Genomic DNA, 25,411 nt, shown 5'->3' on the forward strand with positions numbered 1-25,411 from the left:
CCCATTTCAGCATTAGATGATTCTCTGAAAGTTAATGAATTTTCATTGACTGCTTGGCCTAGAGCCAAGATACACTGAAAAGTTGCATTGTAGAAAGAGACCAGTAAGTGCCTGCTTTATAGAGAACAGAATATGTTTGAGAGTCCGTTTCCAGCAGAAAACTCCAAGGGCTGAGAACTGCCCTGACAATTCACTTAGCTGTCAGTGGAACCCAGGGAACAAAACAGTGCTCTTCTTCTGCTCCATCTCTGCTCTCTGAATTATTTTTCTGGCCTACTGCCCTAGTGAGTGACCATGGCGACTTTCTCTTCTTTTCAGCTAATTTAATATCTGTTAAGCTAGGAGGCAAAATTACTGACATTTTTAAGCTTTGAATTTATGACAGGAGCTGCTTATGCCACAGAAACTATTTGTGTGATATTGTGACCCATGGCTAAATCTAGGAGACTTAGATTAATTTTATAAATTCATGCCAGAAACCTGTATGTAGATACTGGGATGCCATATATAAATATTACTGTGAGAATAGTTTTTTGTTTGTGTGTGTGTGTATGTATGTTTATATAAGTATCTGAAAAATGAGGATATAGATATTCTGGTCTTTATATTTTGGCTCAAGATAAGCCTTCTCTGATGAAAAATATGTGGGTGCGAATTTTATTTTTTAAAAAAAGGTTATAAGAGTAATATAGATAGTAAATATATACTTGTTAAAATATGAATAAAAGAACGTCCCCTTTGTTATCAAAAATGCTTTCAGCAATAACCTCAGACTTAGATGCTTAGTTTTAAGTTTTATTACTCACCTTCTGAAATTCTCTTTAGTTGATTTTTAATTTAAAATCAACTTAGCTACCCCATTAAAACTCCATACTTTGTTGTTGTGTTTTGATTTCAAAGCTCCAGATTTTGGTATCTCAACTGAATATCTTGAACAACTAGTCGCTACATTTCAGCTAAGTTTTCTCTACTGTTGTACCTAATGTAGAAATAGCTTCCTTATGACTGTGTACTCCAGAATTCAACATAGGGAAAGTCTTTGCTCTTCTTAGAGCAGGTTGTCATCCTTAATGATGTGAAACTGGTCCATGACTCAGTAAATTCCTTTTTATTTATAAATCAATATCTGACCAATCTTTCGGGAATTTGTTGTTGTTCAGTCACTCAGTTGTGTCCAACAGTTTGTGACCATATGGACTGCAGCGCTCCAGGCGTCCCTGCTCTTCACTGTCTCCTGGAGTTTGCTTAAACATGTGTCCATTGAGTTGATGATGCTATCAAGCCAACTCATCCTCTGTTGCCCCCCTTTCCTCCTGCCCTCAATCTTTCCCAGCATCGGGGTCTTTTCCAATGAGTCAGCTCTTCGCATCACATGGCCAAAGTATTGGAGCTTCAGTTTTAGCATCAGTCCTTCCAATGAATATTCAGGGTTATTTTCCTTTAAGACTGACTAGTCTGATCTTCTTGCAGTCCAAGGGACTCTCAAGAGTCTTCTCCAGCACTATGATTTGAAAGCATCAATTTGTTGGTGCTCAGCCTTCTTTATGGTCCAACTTCACATTTGTACATGACTACTGGAAAACTCATAGCTTTGACTAGATGGACTTTTATCCACAAAGGGATGTCTTTCTTTTTAATATGCTGTCTAGGTTTATCATAGCTTTTCTTCCAAAGAGCAAGCCTCTTTTAATTTCATGGCTGCAGTCACCATCCACAGTGATTTTAGAGCCCAAGAAAATAAAGTATCTCACTGTTTCCATCATTCCCCCATCTATTTGCCATGAAGTGATGGGACCAGATGCCATGATCTTAGTTTTTATAATGTTGAGTTTTAAGCCAAGTTTTTCACTCTCTCCTATCCCCTTCATCAAGATCTTTAGTTCCTCTTTGCTTTCTGCCACAAGGGTGGTGTCATCTGCATATCTGAGGTTATTGATATTTCTCCCAGCAATCTTTATTCCAGCTTGTGCTTCATCCAGCCTGGCATTTCCCATGATGTACTGTGCAGAGAAGTTAAATAAGCAGGGTGACAATATACAGCCTTGATATACTCCTTTTCCAATTTGGAAGCAGTCCTTTGTTCCATGTCCTGTTTCACCTGTTGCTTCTTGACCTGCATTCAGATTTCTCAGTGGGAAGGTAAGGTAGTCTGGTATTCCCATCTCTAGGAATACACTGTTTTGATCCACACAGTCAGAGATTTTAGTTAATGATGCAGAAGTAGATGTTTTTATGGAACTCTCTTGCTTTTTCTATCATTGAGGATGTTCTATGATCATTGAGATGTTGGCAATTTGATGTCTGGTTCCTCTGCCTTTTCTAAACCCAACTTGAACATCTGGAAGTTCTCAATTCACTTATTGTTGAAGCCTAGCTTGTAAGATTTTGAACATTACCTTGCTAGTATGTGAAATGAGTGCAATTGTGTGGTAGTTTGAACATTCTTTGGCATTGCCTTTCTTTGGGATTGGAATGAAAACTGACTTTTTCCAAACTTGTGGCCACTGCTTAGTTTTTCATATTTGCTGACATATTGAGTGTAGCAGTTTCACAGCATCATCTTTTAGGATTTTAAATATCTCAGCTGGAATTCATCACCTCCACTAACTTTGTTTGTAGTGATGCTTCCTAAGGCCCACTTGACTTTACGCTCCAAGATGTCTGGCTCTAGGTGAGTGATCACACCATTGTGATTATCTGGGTCATGAAGATCTTTTTTGTATAGTTCTTCTCTGTATTCTTGTCACCTCTTGTTAATATCTTCTGCTTCTGTTAGGTCCATACCATTTGCATCCTTTATTGTGTCCATCTTTGCATGAAATATTTTCTTGGTATCTCTAACATTATTGAAGAGATCTCTAGTCTTTCTCATTCTGTTGTTTTCCTCTATTTATTTTCATTGTTCACTTAAGAAGGCTTTCTTATCTCTCCTTGCTGTTTTTGGAACTCTGCATTCAGATGTGTATATCTTTTCTTTTGTCCCTTGTCTTTCACTTCTCCTCTATTTTCAGCCATTTGTAAGTTCTTCTCAGACAACCATTTTGCATTTCTTTTTCTTGGGGATGGTTTTGATCACAGCCTCCTGTACAATGTTAGGAACCTCCATCCATAGTTCTTCAGGCACTCTATCAGATCTAATCCTTTATATCTATTTGTCACTTTCACTGTATAATCATAAGGGATTTGATGTAGCTTTTACCTGAATGGCCTAGTGGTTTTCCCTACTTCCTTTAATTTAAGTCTGAATTTTCTTTTTTTTTTTTTTTTTTTAAGTCTGAGTTTTTCAACAAGAAATTCATGATCTGAGCCATAGTCAACTCCTGCTCTTGTTTTTGCTGATTGTATAGAACTTCTCCATCTTGGGCTGCAAAGAATATAATCAATCTTACTTTGATATTGACCGTCTGGTGATGTCTATATTTAGAGTTGTATTGTTGGACTAGGGTGTTTGATATATCCAGTGCTTTCTCTTAGCAAAAATCTGTTAGCCTTTGCCCTGGTTCATTTTGTACTCCAAAGGCAAATCGTTCAAGAATAACAGATATAATATCCAATAATATGATAATATGCCTGGTGACATCATCTTAGTGTCATATTGCTTGGATTAGTTTCAAAAACAACTGCAGATTTTAGAAGCTTCAGTACTTACTTTTTAGCAGGCACTAATTGACATTCAGTTGGGATGATAAAAAATATCAGCTTGTGTATTTTTTCCCCTCAAAACTCACTGTGAAACATACCTCTGTTTTCTATATCACATTTTCTCTGCCCATCTTTTCATTCAGCCTCAGTTGTGGTGGAAAATTTCTTGTAATTCAGATTCACCTTTGGTTGCTGTTGTCCATTTTAAGCAAATTGCCTCTTCCAACAACCTATCCTAGCAAAAACTGGCTTGATTTGGTCATAGGAGCAGCCCAGAAATACAAGGATGATGCCCCTGTGAGGCTATTCTCAAACCATGGGTAACTGAAGCTTTTGGTTAAGAGCTCCAGCTTCTCTTTTGTTGAATGGATCATTCTGAGAGGTGGTGTGACTTTTCACTTGCTCAGAGGAAACTTAGAGTCAAAGCCTACAGCTGTGACCATGTTACTACACCATCCTCAGGGTTTTTTTTTTTTTTTTTTTCTTCCTACTTTCACATGTCCTGTTTTCTTACAATTACACCTGAGTCCTTGTTTCAGGGTCCATAAAAGGGAATCCAAACAAAGATAATCACTCTAGTCATGCAATACAATAAAAACCAATCATTTAGGGGGCAATGCTAAGGATTATTCAGAGGCTGCATCTCTTAAAATCTTTGCAAACAAATTGATCTCAGCACTGCCATGTAATTCACAATTTGGTTAACTCAGCATGTGTACATTTTGGAATAGAACTAAAATTGTTCATTTAGAAAAGTCTTGGCACCCCCTGAAAAATTAGGAGCAAAACATTTAAATTCTTCAAACAAAGTATCAGTGATAACCCCTACACCTAAAACATGTGAATCTGTTTTCAATCAATTAATAAGGAATCTCTATTTCAGGCCATTAGCAAATGTGTCAATTTCAAAATATTGTCAGTGAATATAAAGAGTATTTGGTCCTGAAAAAGCATACTAATGTTTTACAGTCCTAAATATCTTAAATTTTATACTGTCCAATTCATTAATTACCATGAATTCATTCTCCATTTACCCTGGAAATGGAGAACCAGAAAGTACATGCCTCAAATACATTTTTGTATGTCTAAGATATAGCTTCCATAAATCATGAATTGACATGACTGGCTTTATCTTTGAGATTCATCAAAAAATTAGAAAATAACACAGTCTTCATCTTCTACAAGATTGCTTTAAAAGATATTATCCTCCATATCATACCTTAATCCTCACATGAATTTCTACAAAATAAATTAGCAAAGAATTTAATGTGAATAAAAATTTGACAAACCATATTTATAAACCAATAAGCAGCTTTGCATAAGATTTAGAAAAGGCAGAGGAACCAGAGATCAAATGGCCAGCATCCATTGGATATTCGAAAAAGCAAGAGAGTTCCAGAAAAACATCTACTTCTGCTTTCTTCACTATGTCAAAGCCTTTGACTGCGTGGACGACCACAAACTCTGGAAAATTCTTAAAGAGATGGGAATATCAGACCACCTGACCTGCCTCTTGAGAAATCTGTATGCAGGTCAGGAAGCAACAGTTAGAACTGGACATGGAACAACAGACTGGTTCCAAATAGCAAAAGGAGTACGTCAAGGCTGCATATTGTCACCCTGCTTATTTAATTTATATGCAGAGTACATCATGAGAAATGCTGGGCTATGAAGCACTAGCTGGAATCAAGATTGCCAGGAGAAATATCAATAACCAGATATGCAGATGACACCACCCTTATGGCAGAAAGCGAAGAAGAACTAAAGAGCCTCTTGATGAAAGTGAAAGTGGAGAGTGAAAAAGTTGGCTTAAAGCTCAATATTCAGAAAACAAAGATCATGGCATCTGGTCCCATCACTTCATGGCAAATAGATGGGGAAACAGTGGCAGACTTTATTTTTGGGAGCTCCAAATCACTGCAGATGGTGACTGCAACCATGAAATTAAAAGACACTTACTCCTTGGAAGAAAAGTTATGACCAATTTAGACAGCATACTAAAAAGCAGAGACATTACTTTGCCAACAAAGGTCCATCTAGTCAAAGCTATGGTTTTTCTAGTGGTCATGTATGGACGTGAGAGTTGGACTATAAAGAAAGCTGAGCACCAAAGAATTGATGCTTTTGAACTGTGTCATTGGAGAAGCCTCTTGAGAGTCCCTTGGGCTGCAAGGATATCCAACCAGTCCATCCTAAAGGAAATCAGTCCTGAATATTCAGAAGGACTGATGCTGAAGCTGAAACTGCAATACTTTGGCCACCTGATGTGAAGAACTGACTCATTTGAAAAGACCCTGATCCTGGGAAAGATTGAAGGTGGAAGGAGAAAGGGATTGCAGAGGATGAGATGGTTGGATGGCATCACCAACCCAATGAATATGAGTTTGAATAAACTCTGGGAGTGGGTAATGGACAGGGAGGCCTGGCGTGCTGCAGTCCACAGGGCTACAAAGAGTCGGGCATGATTGAACGACTGAACTGAACTGAATGATTCATGAATGAATAGTAGATTTTTTCTTTTTCTATTTTCTACCAGATAACCCAGGAGTAAATGTTCTTAGTGGTAAATTTATTTATATTAAATGTTCAATTTAAATGTATTATACTCATAATGCAGAACTGTTTCTTTTAATGATTTTTTTAAATGTAACATTGAACAATTATCAGAAAACAGGATAAGAACAAAAATGTGCTCAAATTTATTCCTCCATTGCATCCAGTTCAGTTCAGTCACTCAGTCATGTCCGACTCGTTGTGACCCCATGAATCACAGCACGCCAGGCCTCCCTGTCCATCACCAACTCCTTGAGTTCACTGAGACTCATGTCCATCGAGTCAGTGATGCCATCCAGCCATCTCATCCTCTGTCGTCCCCTTCTCCTGCCCCCAATCCCTCGCAGCATCAGAGTCTTTTCCATCTCATCCTCTGTTGTCCTCTTCTCCTCCTGCCCCCAGTCCCTCCCAGCATCAGAGTCTTTTCCAATGAGTCAACTCTTCACATGAGGTGGCCAAAGTACTGGAGTTTCAGCTTTAGCATCATTTCTTCCAAAGAAATCCCAGGGCTGATCTCCTTCAGGATGGACTGGTTGGATCTCTTTGCAGTCCAAAGGACACTCAAGAGTCTTCTCCAACACCACAGTTCAAAAGCATCAATTCTTCGGTGCTACCCTTCTTCACAGTCCAACTCTCACATCCATACATGACCACTGGAAAAACCACAGCCTTGACTAGATGGACCTTTGTTGGCAAAGTAATGTCTCTACTTTTCAATATGCTATCTAGGTTGGTCATAACTTTCCTTCCAAAGAGTAAGCATCTTTTAATTTCATGGCTGCAGTCACCATCTGCAGTGATTTGGAGCCCAGAAAAATAAAGTCTGACACTGTTTCCACTGTTTCCCCATCTATTTCCCATGAAATGATGGGACTGGATGCCATGATCTTCGTTTTCTGAATGTTGAGCTTTAAGCCAACTTTTTCACTCTCCTCTTTCACTTTCATCAAGAGGCTTTTGAGTTCCTCTTCACTTTCTGCCATAAGATTGGTGTCATCTGCATATCTGAGGTTATTGATATTTCTCCTGGCAATCTTGATTCCAGCTTGTGCTTCTTCCAGCCCTGCGTTTCTCATGATGTACTCTGCATATAAGTTAAATAAGCAGGGTGACAATATATAGCCTTGACATACTCCTTAAGATTCAGAGGGTGACTGAGTCTTTGTTTCTCTTACATTTATGTTTAGGAAACATGATTTATCTAAGGATATAATAAATTTAGACCTTCTTCATTGAATTTCTATTTTTTTAAAAGTAATCAACAAGCATATTCCTTACTTTCATCCTGAATGTACATTATTGCAATAAAATGGGATACTCGGAATAATTGCAAATCTAGATTTTTAGATCGTCTCTTACAAGTCCTTTACTGAAATCAATGGATAAAATGATGGAGATAAAGTAGTACAATTTTTTTCTGCTAACAATTTAGTAATTTCTCTTATTCATCTTCTGCTTTATTAAATTCTTAGGGAAAATATAAAATCTAAAGCAGCATGATCTATCAGACTGTCTTTTATCGACTGATCCTGTGTTTAGGTTGCTCTCATGCTAGAGAATACAAAATGACAGCCCACAGTGATAGAATCCATGATAACCATATTGAATATTGCTTTTGATGTGCATGTGGGAGGAAGCTTTGTAAATTTAAATGAAAACATCAATCCTATGTTAGCAAGATTGAAGAACAAAAAACTCAATAAAGTGCAGTATCTTTGTGAGTCTTCAGATTATGATTTCCAGGCAATCAAATGGCATATTTTTACATTTAATCTGCATTATTCTTTGTTGTTATGACAGGTTTAATATATGGGCCAATGGACTTTCAGTTTCTACACATGAGAAAAATGTTATTGCTGATTTAATCATACAACAAATATTAGCTCAATTTTCTTTTTTTTTTTTTTTAGTTGTGAGTTTGGTAAATTGAAAGATGACATACTGGAGGAAGATAAAAGGTATTTTAAACAAATGTTTCTTATGCTGCATGAATCAGAAAGTAAAACAAGACTACAGTAATAGTTTAAAAAGAGTGGCTCAGTTGTTTACTCCAGTTTTTTTCTTAGAAATTACATTTCTCCTCTGAATCTTGAAGTCTGTAGACTGCAGATGGCCTGGTGCTTTCTCATCCCCTTCTCTAACCTGCTGGATGTAGATTCCTATCAGCTAGAGGAGTAAAAATGTAGGACTGTGCTAACTATTGCCACAATTTAGACCTGAGTGATGTTGCCGCTGTTACCCATACCACGATGGAATGTACTTAGAGCAATTTCTAAGACTTCTAACACTGCCACCAGGTTGTCCTCAAGTTTTCCAGAGAGAGAGTTAGTATTGTTCTTGCTGACTCTGCTTTCATTCCTCTCGCGGTGTTCCTAAATAAGTTCATAAGGATGACATGAGAGGTCTAAGGGAAATTGATAACCTCATGCTATATTAGAATTACACTTTTCTCCTGGCACATTGTTGCTGAACCAAAATCTGTTCACTGTTACCTCTGCCCACCTAAATCACTTTAGTATGCTTATTTGTTAATTGTGAAAGTAAAATTACTTATTAAATGAAAAATTAAATCCATTGTACTCGATCCTCTAATCATCTAGATAGATCCAAAATTTTGCATTACTCAAGGTGAGAAAACCTTAGTCTCTAAACGAGACCTCTTTTTCTTTAATATCTTGTGTCATGAAAGACTGAAATTTAAGCTCACAGTTCTTAACCTAAGTGATCATAAAATGGAATAGACGTTCCAGTAAAAAAAAAAAAAAAGTCATTTTAGATCTTTACAATCCTTATTCTGCTCTCTCAGCTTCTTAGATTCCCTACAGGTGTTTTTCTGCAAAGTTTTCTTTATGAAATTGTGAATTTCATGATGAAACTAACAATATCTTATTTATCACTGAATTCCCAAAAGCCTTGGACAGTGCTTGATCCATGATATACACAAGAAATACGAGTTGAATACATTTATGAAATATTGGAATGGAGCCTCTGTTTGAATTAAAATTATCTGTAACAAGATTTCTCAACCATGTCACAATTGACATTGGGACTACAGATATTTCGTTGTGAGGGGATGTTCTGTGCATTGCAGGGTATATGGTAGCATTTCTGATTTCTACCTAAATACTAAATTTTGTCTCCTAGGAGACAAAATTATCCTTAATCGAGAAGCACTGATCCATAGATATATTTGCATCAATATATCTATTTATCTACCATGTGTATAGTCCATTTCTACAGCCAAAGTTCACAAGTGTTATGATTTTTGCTATTGCTGGTATTATCTTTCAGTCTTCATAATAAATTTATCATCTTTCAGTAATTTTTGTCCATTCTGTTTGGAGACATCCTTGGAGATTTTGAAGAAAACAAATAGGATAGCAATCCTGTGTGATAATCCACTTCATAAATCACTGTATTTTCAGAAAGAACTCATTAGACTTGGTTTGGAGTTACAAGCTTAGAATCATTCTCTTATTAAAAACAATACTGAAAACCAATATCAGCAATTATAAAAGAGTAATGTGAACAAGACAGAATATTACATAGAGGATTACTGTACTCAGTAATCAAATTATATGCCTGTAAATCTTTAGAATATTTAGTTATATTGGTTATAACTGTTATATCTGTCAATCTCTAAATGAATACTCTTTATTGTAGTTAATAATCGTAAAATCTTCCTTGAAAAGTATAGTTTTTAAATGGAATGATTTTCTGTTTTGTACATTTTCAAGTTTAAAACAGCATATAATGAAGTGAAAACACTAGAGGATTGAAAACTTGGATTAATTTCTTGTTCTTTCACTAGTTTTTAGTTTAGAAAATTATTAATCTTCTTTGGTTATCTATTCTGTTTTAAATGTTACAATGATTAAATAATTTAGAGGAGCAATCCCCAACCTTTTTGACATCAAGGACCAGTTTTGCATGGAAGACAGTTTTTTTTTTTTTTTTTTCCCACAGCCCAGGGGTGGGTGAAGGTTTCAGGGTGATTCAAGTGCATTCCATTTATTGTGCACTTTATTTCTGTCATTATTACATTGGCTCCACCTCTGATCATCAGGTATTAGATTCTGGAGGTCAGAGACCTTTGCTTTAGAGGATACTTTTTTCTTTTGAGGTCAAATTATATGACCTCTAAAGTTCTACTTCTGAAAATCAGCATGAGGCTCTCTGTAGATCACCCTTAAGCAAAACAAGTATAGCTGGTGAAAGTATTGAAAAAAATATAATTTCTCTGAAAATTTTCTTATGAGTTTATAACAAATAAAGAAGCATTTACTCAAGGAAATCTACTTCTACTTAAAAATTGTAAGAGACAGTACCATTGGAACTGTCTCTCTCTGTCTAAAGTGTGGGTGACATTTAGGGAAATAAACCGCTTTTATTACCTCTAGCTCCAGAGCCATGTCTCAGAGACTTTTTTCCTTCAGAGTAGAATATAAGCCTTAAGCTCTTGGGTTTACTTTAAAGGAACCGGTAGTATTTGAAGCAAAGTCTTAGGGAAGTTCAAACCTATAGCTACTCTCAAAAAACAAAACACAGAGATGGGAAGAGGGCTTATTGGGAAAGAATTAAGGGGAGGTTCATGAGAGTGCAGAAAGTAAACTATCAGCCCGTTAGTTTAAAAGAGAGAACCAGGGATATAAATAGCTAAGAAGAACCATACTGGTTTCAGAGAATCCTACAACATTGTGCTCAAAAACTTCCCATGCAAAGGTGACCAAATTTAAGTGAATCAGACTGTGGAGCAATTTATGTCAGGTAATGTCAAAAACATTGGAGCAGTCAGCTGGTGGGTGGTGGACCCTAACACTGATTGTGATCAGGAAGTGAGATGGTCAACGAGAATTTTGCTAAGACCACTGTCGTCCCAGTCCCAGGCGACAGTGAGCATGGCAAAGGCTGTTGTGCCCAGGATGGTGGTAGATATTTTTAGTAAAGATAGCCCAGTCTGTCATAAAGAAAGAACAAGAGTAAGCTCTATCCAAATGGATTAAAATTATGAAACATGCTATAAGAAAGGGAAGGGTGATACATACCCAGGAAAAGTAGCAGGCAGCAGGAACTGCCAGTAAGAGGGTGCTGACATCAGATTTAACAGGCGAAGACTCCAAAGGAGCTACTACAAATACATTTCAAAGTACTAAATGGAACCAAACTCAAGGAAGTAAGGAAGGTGTGATGATAATGTCTCATCTCTAAGACTATCCAGAAAAAGATAGGCATGACAAAACGGAGCCAAATGGAAACTATGGAGTTGAAAAGTACAATAACTGAAATGGAAAACTCATTAGAGGATCTCAGTAATAGTTTTTGACCTGACAGACGAAAGCTATAACTGTATGAAAACTGATGGATATAAGCTACGCAGCCTGAAGAACAGAGGAAAAAAAAGAATGATGAAAATGATCAGAATCTGAGTACACCAACATAGCTACATAGTTAGTCAATAATGGTGGATGCAGGGAAAATAACAAAGTCTCTATTGGCATACTCTAAACTTTCCATGGGAGGAAACATCACCCTACAGCTAAATGAAAGGAACCTCAATATTCTCTTTTATTTGAGTACATAGGTCTTGTTTTTTACATTATAAAAGTGAGACTGTCCCTCAACAATTAAAAATTATGATAATGCAGCTGAACAGTTACATATTTATTATAAGGTGAAAGTCTATTAAAATATTAGAAAATAGAAGTAAATTTTTTTACTTTATCTGGGAAAGAAACACTTTCAATGTGAAAATTGTGTAGCATCAAAATTTTGCCAAATATTAGGAAAGCAACATTTAGTGCTAAATAGACCTCCAGTATAACCGATATCTAAGGAAGCTATGAGGGACTTCCCTGGTGGCTCAGACGGTAAAGCGTCTGCCTACAATGTGGGAGACCGGGGTTCAATCCCTGTGGTTGGGAAGATCTCCTGGAGAAGGAAATGGCAACCCACTCTGTACTCTTGCCTGGAAAATCCCATGGATGGAAGAGCCTGGTAGACTACAGTCCATGGGGTCACAAAGAGTTGGACAGGACTGAGCGACTTCATTTTCACTTTCAAGGAAGCTATGAGTATATTTCTACAGGCTTTTCTGTGATTAGGGTCAAAAGTTCATTTTTCTCTTACTGTCTTTACCACTAAGCCTTTTGGAGTATTGTTTTTAGTATAACAATATTCTCTATGAGACTGGGCCCATGTAAGGCAAAATTACAGAAATAAATATCCTGAGAAGGAAACTATATGTACTTATTAAAAGAAGACTTAAAGTGAAAAACATTTTCAAAAATACATGTCATGTGTCAACATCCTATTCATTTCCTTTCAGAATGGCTTGCCACCTCTTACTACAAAACAAGACAGAATACAGACAAAATACAAACAGAATTTTGTACAGAGTTTTGCTACCCACAAAATACAGGCAGAATCCCTCTCTATATGCTATTCCCTGGGAAGTTATTTTCTTTTATTTTCATGAATGCCTGGGGACATGAACATTGAATGTTTTTATAAAGTTCCCAAGTTTACTTGTGGTTCTTATTGATAAAGATATTAAAATGTTATTTTGAGAAGATACAATTCAGCAAATGGTACAGAAACATGTAAAATAGATTACAAGAGCCGATTAGCCTTTAATGAAGCCCAGCTAAACTAAATAAGTTGTAATAACATTTCCCTATAGCCATATTTTGAAAGGTTGGGGAAAAGAACTACAGTTATAGCAAAGCAAAACAACAGATTCAGAGTCATAGTAAATGCCTTAGGAATATTGCTCCTAGGTAAAATTATGCTGGCTACTAGGCTAATTTCAACATCTCTTCTAGTGTGATTATGATCATGAACTCTGATTTTAAATACAGCATTGCACTTTCATTTCTAATTTATTATTCTCAGTATTTACTATCACTATTTAATTTGATGTCGTCCAAATAAAAATTCTCCTTATTCAGAAAACCCAAAGCAAACTAATTTTCATTTAGATACAGTTGTATTTAAAGACCATTATTTTTGGTTTTGAATTTTCACATGGGATAAAAATAATAGTAACAGCAACAGTGAAAACAGTGTCGATATAAATGTAGTTCTGTGAATAATGAGAAAAGTATCTGAGTTCATACAGGGTATAACAAGATGCTATCAAGAGTAAGCCACATGGTCAGACTTACCTGAAGTTTAAATCTCTGTTTTACTATTGATCTACAGTGAGAACTGGGACAAGTTGTTTAACATCTCCCATTCATGAGTTTCTTAATTTAAAATATGCTAATGATACCTACATTACTGGCTTGTTGTGAGGATTTATTCATTCTGTAAATATTTACTAAGATTCTATTATATGCCTAGTATAGTTCTGGCTAAGGGGCATATAAAAACAAGTAAATATAGATCTCAAAGAGCTTATAGATTTGAACAGCAAGAAATAAAATGTAAACACATCTATGAAATAGCAACTATGATTGATATACACATAGGCTCAGTAGATCCACCAAGGAGGGTTCTTTCCTTCTAAAATAGCTTTTCAGAATAAATGACATATCCTCCACAAGAAATTAAATGGGCTACAAATAGAAACCTGCTGAATCATAGTTGTGCTTGTAAATGACAGTGTTCTTACCGTACAACTTCAAGGTTTTACAAGGGGATGGAGCTGGGATCATGCTGAGATTGTAACCTTAATTCAGGCCAGAGCATGGGACTAGGTGGAGCATGCAGAAAGAGGACTTGATGCCAAGATTCACATAAGGACTGTCAAGAAGAAAGAGGGATGCAGAAACTTATTCCTTATCACAAAGCAAAGGGAGTAAGAAAGAAGGAACATCAAAGGGAAGGTTCAAAAACTAAGGACAGGTAACAAGGTTCAGAGCATGGACATCTCCCCATGTCCCACACACATACCCCTTGAAATATTATTAAAGTAGAAAAGAAGTGCAAATGTGGATGGGCAACAAACATGTAGGTACAGAAAAGTATTGCCACCATAAATCTCCTATGAATAAATGTGTAACAGTCATGCCTCTGAGGAAGAAAAATCCAAGATACTGCCTTTAACTAAATGTTAACTTTTGGCTGCCTTAACAGGGAAATTAATCTTTATGCTGTGCTCCTTTATTTAGGCCAGCTTTTTGCATCATCACAGATATGTTGGGAAGAATACAGAGAGATTGCAAAGACTTCTTTTATTTAGCATTTTCATGTATTAGGCCAACAAATCTGGATCATTTCCCCTCGTAAAGAGAGGTAAATATCTTGTTTTTCAAATAACCTAGCAAAAGGATTTTGATGTAAATGATAATTATCTTTGCAAAGCCTGAGAGCAAAGTAAGAGAGGTCAGTGAGAAAACCTGTGGTAATTTATATCGCCACCTTAGTTTTCAAAAGCCATATGTGTAATTGATGATTTATGTAGGAAAGGACAAAAGATTGAGTCAATAACTCACTGTCCAAAGCCAAGACTTTGTAAATGACTGTCTTTTTTTTTTTTTTTTTCTTTGGCATGCTTAAAAATATTCTTGACAGTTTGGATCAACAATCACACATAAATTTGTATTAGAATTGTCTTTAATGTTAAACAAGTAGATCCAAGTCTGTATTAAGTAATTTAAAGTCACAGAGCAAGTCTAAACAAGTAGGTTCGAATAAAAGTAAGATTAAATAGCTACAGATTAAATAAAGGATAGATAATGTACGTATGTATGCATGCATCCATACATGTATGTAAATACATGTTTTCAAAACAAGGCTAGGTTCACCCGTGTTACGTGTAGAGACGCAGTCAGCTCAGTTCTGTTAGTAGTGGTTTAATGGTTTGCTCAGGCAAAACTGCAACATTTCAGTGAAAATTTTGAAACCGCTTTCATCATTAAAGCTCCAAATGTTACTCGTTTTTGTTGTTTTGGTGCTGGTGGCACATTTTTTCTTTTCCACAGAGATACAGGTGAGTTATTGTTCAGGCGCTAAGTCACTCTGACTCTTTGTGACCCCATGGTTGGTAGCCTGCCAGGCTCCTCTGTCCATGCGATTCTCCAGGCAAGAATACTGGAGTAGTTTACCATTTCCTTCTCCATATTGGTGAGTTATTTAGTGGCTAATGTCCTTTAGATAATTTGCTTTTTTGAGTTTCTTTTTGTTTTCCTTCTTTGGCTTACATATAGCATTTTGCTTCCCCTGGTGGCTCAGACGGTAAAGAATCTGCCCACAGTGCGGGAGACCTGGGTTTGATCCCTGGGTTGGGAAGATCCCCTGGAGAGGGAACAGCAGCTACCCACTCCAGTATTCTGCCCTGGAGAATTCATGGACAGAGGAGTATGGCAGGCTACAGTCCACGGAGTCGCCAAGAGTCAGACAGGACAGAACAACTTTCACTTTCACTTTTCACAGCATTTGGAATGAAGCATTTTAGGATCAATGCACTGTCTATGGTTAGCATGTTTGTTTGTTTTTAAATATTAGGAGATTTTAATTAACCCTTCATGCCTTGACCCTCTTCCAAATTTAGCTATATTTTCCATATTTAGCTATAAATAGTACCATCTTTTGATAGCTCTTTGCAGATCTTAGGAACTTAATTCTTTTGTTATATTGCTTTAGTATAAAACAAAAATAGTTTTGTTATATAAATTTATGCTCTATTTATCATTATTTTTAAGTTCTCAGCTTTACTCTGACTTGCAGTGTTAAATGAGACCTAAAAAGAATCAGTCTTTGACGTCTTCATTGAGTTATAGAACAGATAAGGACTTTAAATGTGGGAAACAGTGGCAAAAGCCACAATTATTCTGATTTTATGAAGAAATTCTTCCTTTAGTCCCTGCTTGTCTAATAGATGGGGTTCCCTTGTGGCTCACTTGGTAAAGAATATACCTGCAATGCAGAAGATATGGGTTCAGTTCCTGGGTCGGGAAGATCTGCTGGAGAAGGGATAGGCTACCTGTTCCAGTATTCCCTGGCTTCCCTTGTGGCTCAGCTGGTAAATAATCCACCTACAATGCAGAAGACCTGAGTTTGATCCCTGGGTTGGGAAGATCCCCTGGAGAAGGGAACAGCTACCCACTCCAGTATTCTGGCATGGAGAATCCCATGGGTTGTCCATGGGCTCACAAAGAGTTAGACACAACTGAGCACCTTTCTGCTCTTAAATTACTTTTAGACCCTCAGATAAAAGATTTCCATCATAAACGTTGACAAAAATGAAGCATTTTGAAGCTGGATCTTTATCCTCCAAAAAAGCTATAGTATCTTTTTCAGTAATGAAGCTTAGATTTTATTTATGTGAGTGTAGTCTAATCTTTGAATTTTAATTAATATTCTTTATAATAAATGAGCATTTGATATATGATAAATTAGCTGAACACTTCACACAAGTAAGTAATTTAAACTGCTGCTCTCTTTTCATGTCAACTTTATTCCACATTAATTTGGACATATAGATTTCTTTTCCTTAAGAAATATAGAATGTTAGAATTGATATTTTTGAAAATACCGTGACCTTGGTCCATCAGCTTTGACTACTCAATGCTCTCTTCTTCATATTTGACCTAAAACATCATCTTTAAGACTGTTAGCATGTTTCTTTTATTTTTGCCTATAGGAAATAGCATTTGCTTGGTGGCTATTTTAGGTATAACTTGGTGTTTTCTACAAATGTAAATTCTAAATAGCTGGGACTTAAAAGTGGATAGCCAAGGAAAAAGATTCAAGCCAGAAGCTGACAATAAGTCTGGTCATACTAACCAAGGTTGGATGAATGAGCAGAAATTACTGCCTCAGAAGGCCATAGGATCTCGTCTATCTTCAGGAATCTCAAGGTCTTAGGCATGGTGTGTTTTGTGGGGCTGTTAGTGCTGGAACCATGAAGAGATATTTTCAAGGTTCCTGGGTTAGAAAAGACTCTTTAGCCCTGAATGAAATTATTTTTGCCTTGACATAGTTGTCCCAAAAGAGCATTGTGAAAGTGAAGAGATTGTTTTGAAATCCCCTTGGTTTCAAGGACGCTACACTTCTAAGCAAATCTTACAAAATACCACAATTATCTGGGAACCCCATTGCTTTGACCCATTTAGACCTTGTGTTCTTTCAGAACCAGTGGTTTTGACTTTTCTTTCTCCTTTAAGAAATAAGATTTGGTTGCATGAGATTCTTGATAGGCATTTCATGTTGAGTTTCAATGCAAAGAGATAGGGCTAGTAAAAAAAAAATGAAATATTTTTTCAGTGAGAGATTAGATGTCTTTCTTATTGTGTTATATAAGTAACCGTCTACGGTGCTTCTAATTTATGTCTAGAGAGTAAGTCAAATGCCATACTTGTACCCAGTAAGAGTCATACACTATGAGAAAATAAATCATTTTATGCCTCTGTTGCTAATTGATTCCTTTTCCACTGTCCTCTTCCATAACAAAACAAAATGCTGCTGCTAACCTACCTTTTAACAGGTAGAGGGCTCCCTCCTGTGGGCAAGTAGCTAAAACGGTATCCATGGCAACAAACAACTCCAAACCCTGACATCAAACATTGGCTTAGTAATCCCAAAGTTATATTAGAAAATGAAAAGAGAAAATGGAAGAGAATCTAGGAGAGAGAAAAATGAGCCTGGAAAAGAATGGTGAGAGTGACTTTAAACAAATCAGTAGAATAATTGCTAGAAGGAAGGATGAAACAGGACCAGAAATATGTATGTCAATTAGATAATAGGAAGGGAATGGAAGGAGAGGAGAAGGCAAGAATGTGGTGACATATTAACATAATCTGTTAAAAAATCTGTAACCATGACACAGTCATCCAAAGACATGATAAGTATTTAGAAATGTGAAAAAATAACCAACATTTGTATAATGCTTTCCAGGGTATGGACCACTGTCTCATGCTACCCCATCATATTTCCTCCCATGAACTCAGAAGGAAATATTCTCATTTTTATCACTGGTGGTATAATCATTGTACTAATTTTACTAATAAGACTGAGGCGCTAAGAATAATAGCAGTTTCTATTTGAAAATGTCATAACAACTGATAATTATTATGATCCTACTATGTATCAGGGACTGGGCTCAAAAGTGGCTTGATATCTATTTAAATCCTTTTGACAAGCTAATAGTATGTAGCAAGTAGAAAGAGTCATAACAATGGAGCATGTTTGGTATGTTTGATACCTAGTAAGAAGATCTGCGATTAGGAGAAAAGAACGGATGTATACCAGGGAAATAAAGTTACAGAAAAACCAAGTATTTAAAACAAGTAGGGTTTATAGACCATTGTAAGGTGTTTACTTCAATCTGAGTAAATGTAAAATCTGTGAAAGGTTGTATGAAGAGTAGGGACATGATATGATATACATTTATAAAAGAATTTATCCTCTAATATGTGAAGAATAGATTGTAGGGGTCAAATGCAGAAACCTGGGTACCACTTGGAAGAATGCTGAAAAAATCTTAAGGAATGTTGATGGTACCTTGGACGTGAATAATTTTGGTTGGTGTAGGTGGAGAGAAAGGATAATTTCTAGATGTATTTTCAAGGTATATACACCAATACATGCTAATGGATTAGATGGGAAGTATGAGAAAAAGAGAAGAAAGGAATTGCTTCAAAATTGTGGGCTGGAGGCCTTTGAAAATGGAGTTTTCATTTACTAAGATGGGGAAAACAATGTGAATAACAGGTGTAAGTAAACAGTTGTTCACTTTTTTGACATATTAGTCTTTCTGTAATCCCCTGTAGTGCTCAGTCGCTCAGTCATGTCTGACTCTTTGTGACCCCGTGAACTGTAGCCTGCCAGGCTCCTCTGTCCATGGGATTTTTCAGGCAAGGATACTGGATTGGGTTGTCATTTCCTCCTCCAGGGCATATTCCCAACCTAGGGATTGAACCCACATTTTCTGCATTGGCAGGTGGATTCTTTACCGCTGTGCCACTTGGGAAGCCCGCTTTTGGCATATTAACTAGTTTACTCTTACACATCTGCCTTAGTATGGGATGTCCACAGATCAGAGCCTGAAGCTGGTATTTGCATATTAATACGTTGTTAGGGAATACAGTGATTGAGAAGCAAATATGAGGGGGAGAGAGGTAGGAAAGAGCAACATGCATTAGATGCATGACTGAGTTGGCCACCTACTGGATCAAGCATAAGCAATAGCTCAATTGTACAGAATTTCCAACAGGTCAGATATAATAGAACACTAGAGACAGGAAGTCCAGGAGGAGAAGGAAAGGAAAGGAATTTATCCACCAAAAAACTGACTCCCATCACAGATTCACACTGAGGACAGTAACTGTTCTACATGTTCATAGTTCATGTTTACAGGCACTAAAACCACATAGGTTTATACTTCAGTGTCAGTAGGGAACTCAAGAGCAGAAAACAAAGCCTATCACAAAAGGCAAATGCAAAAGTGCTATCTAGTTTTTCCAGGTGCAGTCTGTTGCCTCAGCCAGTGGCTGAATTAAGATTAAATTTATTCCATAACCAAGGCAAGGCAGTTGGCCAAGGCTCTTCAGTATTCTTGCCTGGTAATCCCATAGACAGCGGAGCCTGGCAGGCCATGGTCCATGGGGTTGCAGAGAGTCAGACATGACTGAAGCGACTAAGCACACACTGTATACAGGTAAAAGGATGACATGATATAAAATGAAACACTAGAAGTATTTATATAATATTCAGTTGTGGATATTAGGCAATTAGAAATATAAGCATGGTGAGATACGGCTATGTATATGAGTTAAAGATAGAATTGACCACATAAACACTAGTCATTTCTCTGTGGTTAATGTGAAGTCAGAAAACAAGGAAATGAGAATGAGAAAAATATTTGCAACAGAAAAGGCAAAGTTTTCATATATAAAAAGAGCATATGAATTAATTGAAAATGCCCCCAGTAGAAAAAAAACTGGAGAAAACAAAAAATAAATACAATTTGAAAATAAACACATGAAAAAGATTCATTTCATACCCTCCTGAGAAGGTGTGATGTCACCACTCTCAGTATTTGAACCGGACATCATGAGTTACTTAAATGTTAGATTTTAGATGAAGGGAACTATATGCTTTTGTATTTTAAGTAGTGAATAAAATATTGCATGAAAAAAAGCAATGAATTATGATAAATTACTAGGCATATGGAAAGTTATTTTCTTAAAAAAACAGATTCATAGCTCATGCTGTAATATATTTTAAAGTAATTGAATATGTCTCAGTAGCCTTAAGAGTTGTGTGTATGTATGTGTGTGTGTGTGTTTTATTTTTGATTCCTGTATTCTCAGAAAGGCTTTTAATTTTGATCCTCAGAGATTTGAGCTTGAAAGACAGCTAGATAATAGCATTTTTATTGCCAATTCATTTTTCTCTTTGTTTCAAACTAAAATATATGTAACTTGGTCAAAACCACATTTTAAAATTGCGAACACAGTGAAATTCAGCTCAGTTTAGTTCAATATTTATCAAGCATATGATGTTTTTGGTTTAAAATATGTTAGCATTGCTGCCAAAAATTCTCTTTTAACTTTGGCTTTTGCTATACTAGCCAGAACACTAGCTAATAAATTACCTCACTTTCTATACTTCAGTTTCTTCATCTTTAAACTCAAAATAATAATACTACCTATGCTAATACCTGGCACAAAGTAAATGATATGAAATCTTATATATCTTGAATATTTAATGATAATATGTATACTTTAAGCCTAGCACTAGAAGATGCTCGTAGAATAATAACTTACTATAGTTTTCTGACTTGGGGATGGACCCTATACCACCTGAATTACAGCTATTTTGTTGGAACACAGAATAGGGCTACCTAGAGTTTCTTTCTTTGGAGTAGTTTTAAAAACTCAGATTTATAAAACTGTATCTCCATCCAAATGTTAGATTGGTAAGAGTGATGTCATGCAGTATCTAAGTTAAAGAATACTCTAATACTGAATAGGTGTTTATAGTGAGGTAAACTAGCTCCTTTCCTTCTCCCCTTGAGATGTATTCTTTCTTTATTCAAAAGAATACGAATACCACTTCCGTTTTCTAAAATTTGGCTACTGGCTTTAAGGAAACCAATCCTTACCCACTCATCTTATTTGTATAGTGGGGAAACTGGAAAATAATTGAGACATTGAATCTGTAAGGCTGTGCACTCATTATAGATAGAAACTTAGCCTACATTGTCCTGCCAGGACAAGTTCACTGTATGGGGTGATTCATATTTGTTCATTTTTATTTGTTTTACTGCTTTGAATGTCTTCAGGAGAAGGAAATCTTCCTTGACTCAGAGACAAAGTGTCAGAAAATATGAAAGGATTATTTTGAGTGCATCATGGTATATAATTCAAATATTTTTACTTTTTTCCTAATTTGTAGAGTCCAATTAAATAGAAATAACAATCATTTAGAGAATGGAAGGAGAGTATTCTTCTTGTATACTGAAATGCCAGTTTGAGAACATGGAAACTGAGTATTAAATGAGGATATAAGAATATGTTTGGTTTATATATGCAGTAAGAAACAAGCGTATTAATAAATGGTCAATATAAGGCACAAAGATTATTTGCGGTCTTGAACAATGCAGCCTACTTTGGATTAATGAGAAATATCAAAGTACCAACATGGAAGTGTCACCCATTGTTGGGAATATAAAAAAATAACCACAGAACAGCATGCTTTGAGGGAATTGTAAAGATTAATATATACAAATCTAGGAGAGGGAGTGAGATGAGAGGACTCCCCACTTCGTAGTACACTAGAGATCTACATTCCATGACTTTCTGAACCAAGTCAGGAAGGATTTCAGAGAAGATGATGTTCTCATAACTTCATGAGTAGGACCAGTAAAGGAAAAATTTTATTATTACTATGTCTCTCAGATCAGATCAGATCAGTCACTCAGTCGTGTCCGACTCTTTGCGACCCCATGAATCGCAGCACGCCAGGCCTCCCTGTCCATCGCCAACTCCCGGAGTTCACTCAGACTCACTATGTCTCTACTGAAAATTAATTTTAAAGTGTCCTGTTAAGTGTGAATCACTTTTAAAAAATTACAGATTTTCTCATCTTCAGCATTTTACCTTTCTACCTTTATTTTTAAATAGTAAAGTAGTATTCTTTCTGAATTATTAAACTTTAAAATGAAACAATATTTGGGGATGGAAAAATTGAAAAATTTCCCTCTTATGAGTGGATTAAATCAAGAATTACTATTTTGGTCACAAAATTAAGTCACCAAATTTTTAAACTTTGCTAAAAAAGAACTCATCCTTTCCTTAGGCAGATGATGGGAGTAGGGAGAAAATGTTGGATTAAAAATTCAAATAGTTTGGGACATAGAGAATCTCGACTGACTATGGTTATTCTTTCTTCTTCAAAACCTTATCTCATGAGTTAGAACAATTAGCCAAGTGAATGGTTACCCAGGTTTGGATTCCTGACCAACTGTGATGAGTCAAATGATATCATAGAAATATTGACCAGATGCTTAGAGAGCACAATACAGTGTCCAATAATTTGAGCTCATTCATCTAAGACATTTATTCAAAGGCTTCAGAGTCACTTTATCTTAAAAAAAAAAAAAAAAAGCCTCCTTAAAATGTGCTGCTGCTTTCTCTTTCATGGTGCGAGACACATTGTTGCCCAAATCATATGAATTTCTAAACACAATACCCCTCATTTAGTATCAGAATGATATGCTTTTATGAGTGATGATGTTATAAAGTTAATACATAATTATTCAACCCTACTTCTACATTCTTTCCTAAGAAACATATCATCCTGGGTTTCGGACCTATGCATAAATGGACTTCAGTGGAAGGATGAATAGCATTTCTTTATGAAATACATTGAAAGGAATTTTCATTGCTAAATGAAAATAAGCATGTGTGGCTCTAGTAGTCACTATTCTCTAGAGAAACAGGAGGATGTGAGATAAATCTAAAAATAAATATTAAGGAATTTGCTTATGTGATTTTGAAGGCTGGAAAGTCCAAAATCCACAAAGGCTGGCAGGCTGGAGACTCAGGAAAGAGTTGCTATTGCAGCTGGAATTCAGAGGCCATCTGATGGCTGAAATTCCTCCCTCCAGGAGGTCAGTCCTTGTCTAAAGGCCTTGAAGCTAATGAATATGTGATATAACATACATAACTGGTATTTTACAAATCCCATTCTCAATTTGTTTGTTACCGATATATAGAAATGCTCTTGGCTTTAGGTATTGACTTTAAAACTTGCTGCTTAATTTCTTGCTAATTCTACTACTAGAGCACTACTACTACTAACTAATACTACTAGAATTAAAACACTTTTTGTTAACCCCCTTGATGCTTTTGAACTGTGGTGTTGGAGAAGACTCTTGAGAGTTCCTTGGACTGCAAGGAGATCCAACCAGTCCATTCTGAAGGAGATCAGCCCTGGGATTTCTTTGGAAGGAATGATGCTGAAGCTGAAACTCCAGTTCTTTGGCTACCTCATGCGAAGAGTTGACTCATTGGAAAAGACTCTGATGCTGCGAGGGATTGGGGGCAAGAGGAGAAGGGGACGACAGAGGATGAGATGGCTGGATGGCATCACTGACTCGATGGATGTGAGTCTGAGTGAACTCCGGGAGTTGGTGATGGACAGGGAGGCCTGGCATGCTGTGATGGAGTCGCAAAGAGTTGGACATGACTGAGCGACTGATCTGATCTTAGGACTCTGTGGTAGATGATTGGATTCTCTGTGATTAGAATCGATTTTGCTTTCTCATTTTCTACACGTATACACACGCACACACACATACCCACAGGTATGTAGGTAGGTAGATTGATTCATATAAATTATGTACATGATAGGTTTCTCTCCTGGGCATAGGTGAGCTCTCCCTACTGTTTCAGGACTTGGAATGCTCAGATGCGTCTTTGGTGTTCACCTTGCTGAACGCCTGTTTTCAGAGTGAGCCCTTGATGAAGGCCTGTGGGAAACTGATGATGGTTCAGTACAAATTCCTCTGAGCTTCAGACTCTTCTAGAATCTAAACAGTTAGACCAGTCTACTCTCAACTTTAAACAATTGTAAAACATTCAGCTAGTTTCTCCTAATTCCTAATGATGGCAGCTTCCTTTTTCCCCACTGTTTTGCAGAGGACAAAGCAGCAGTGGGTCTCTTTTCTCCTGAAAGATGATCATTTTTGGATTTTTAATTTGTTACAGTTTGCTTAGATTCTTGGAGCTTTTATAGATTTAAAAAAGTCTGTAATTTTAGATGTTATCTGCTTTGTTCTTCCTACGGTATAAGTGGAATTCCATTTCAACTTACTACTTTTGAAAGCAGAAGCAGAAGCATCCTTATATGTCAGTGTCTATTTGGTCTGTCAGAGACCTTTGTAGGCCCTCAGCTGGTAAAGGATCCGCCTGCAATGCAGGAGACCTTGGTTCAATTCCTGGGTCCAGAAGACCCCCTGGAGAAGGGATAGGCTATCCACTCCAGTATTCTTGGGCTTCCCTGGTGGCTCAGCTGGTAAAGAATCTGCCTGCAATGTGGGAGACCTGGGTTCAATCCTGGGGTTGGAAAGATCTCCTGGAGAAGAGAATGGCTATCCATTCCAGCAGTCTGGCCTGGAGAATATATAGTCCATAGGGTTGCAAAGAGTCAGACACAACTGAGCGACATTCATTTTCACTTTGTAGGCCCGTTAGCTTTGCACAATAATTCCTTTCATTCTCTTAATTTTTACCAGTGATTTTCTTTTTTTGATGCAATTATATATACTGATAAAAATATACTTGTGTGTGTTTGTGCTAAGTCACTTTAGTTGTGTCTGACTCTGTGACCTCTATTACTATAAAACAATAAAATAAACATTTCAATGTTAAATGAGATAAAATGTTTGCTATTAAATGGTGTTTATTATCCCTCATTAAACTGTGAGGTGTTTCAAAATGGATCATATTGTTATTGATACAAGAATAGCATATATCAGCAAAACATAGTAGAGACTTAGAAATAGTATCACTACATATCAGAAACTAAGATATCACAAACTTGTTCATGGAATTTTTTTTGGAAAATGTAAAGTGTTTAACTTATAGGCTGATTCAAAAAAAACCTCCAAAATTGGAACCCTGAATGTGAGAGCCAAGCATAGAAAGAAAAGGAAAAAAAATAAGGGAGAGAAAAGACTGTAAACATTCACTGCATATGGCAAGATCATAATTTTGTATTTGTTTAAAATCTCACGTGTTTGTGCATATACTAAAAGTATGCTAAA

The sequence above is a fragment of the Bos taurus genome, chromosome 8 (assembly GCF_002263795.3).
Source record: "Bos taurus isolate L1 Dominette 01449 registration number 42190680 breed Hereford chromosome 8, ARS-UCD2.0, whole genome shotgun sequence".
In the NCBI taxonomy this organism is placed as follows: Eukaryota; Metazoa; Chordata; class Mammalia; order Artiodactyla; family Bovidae; genus Bos; species Bos taurus.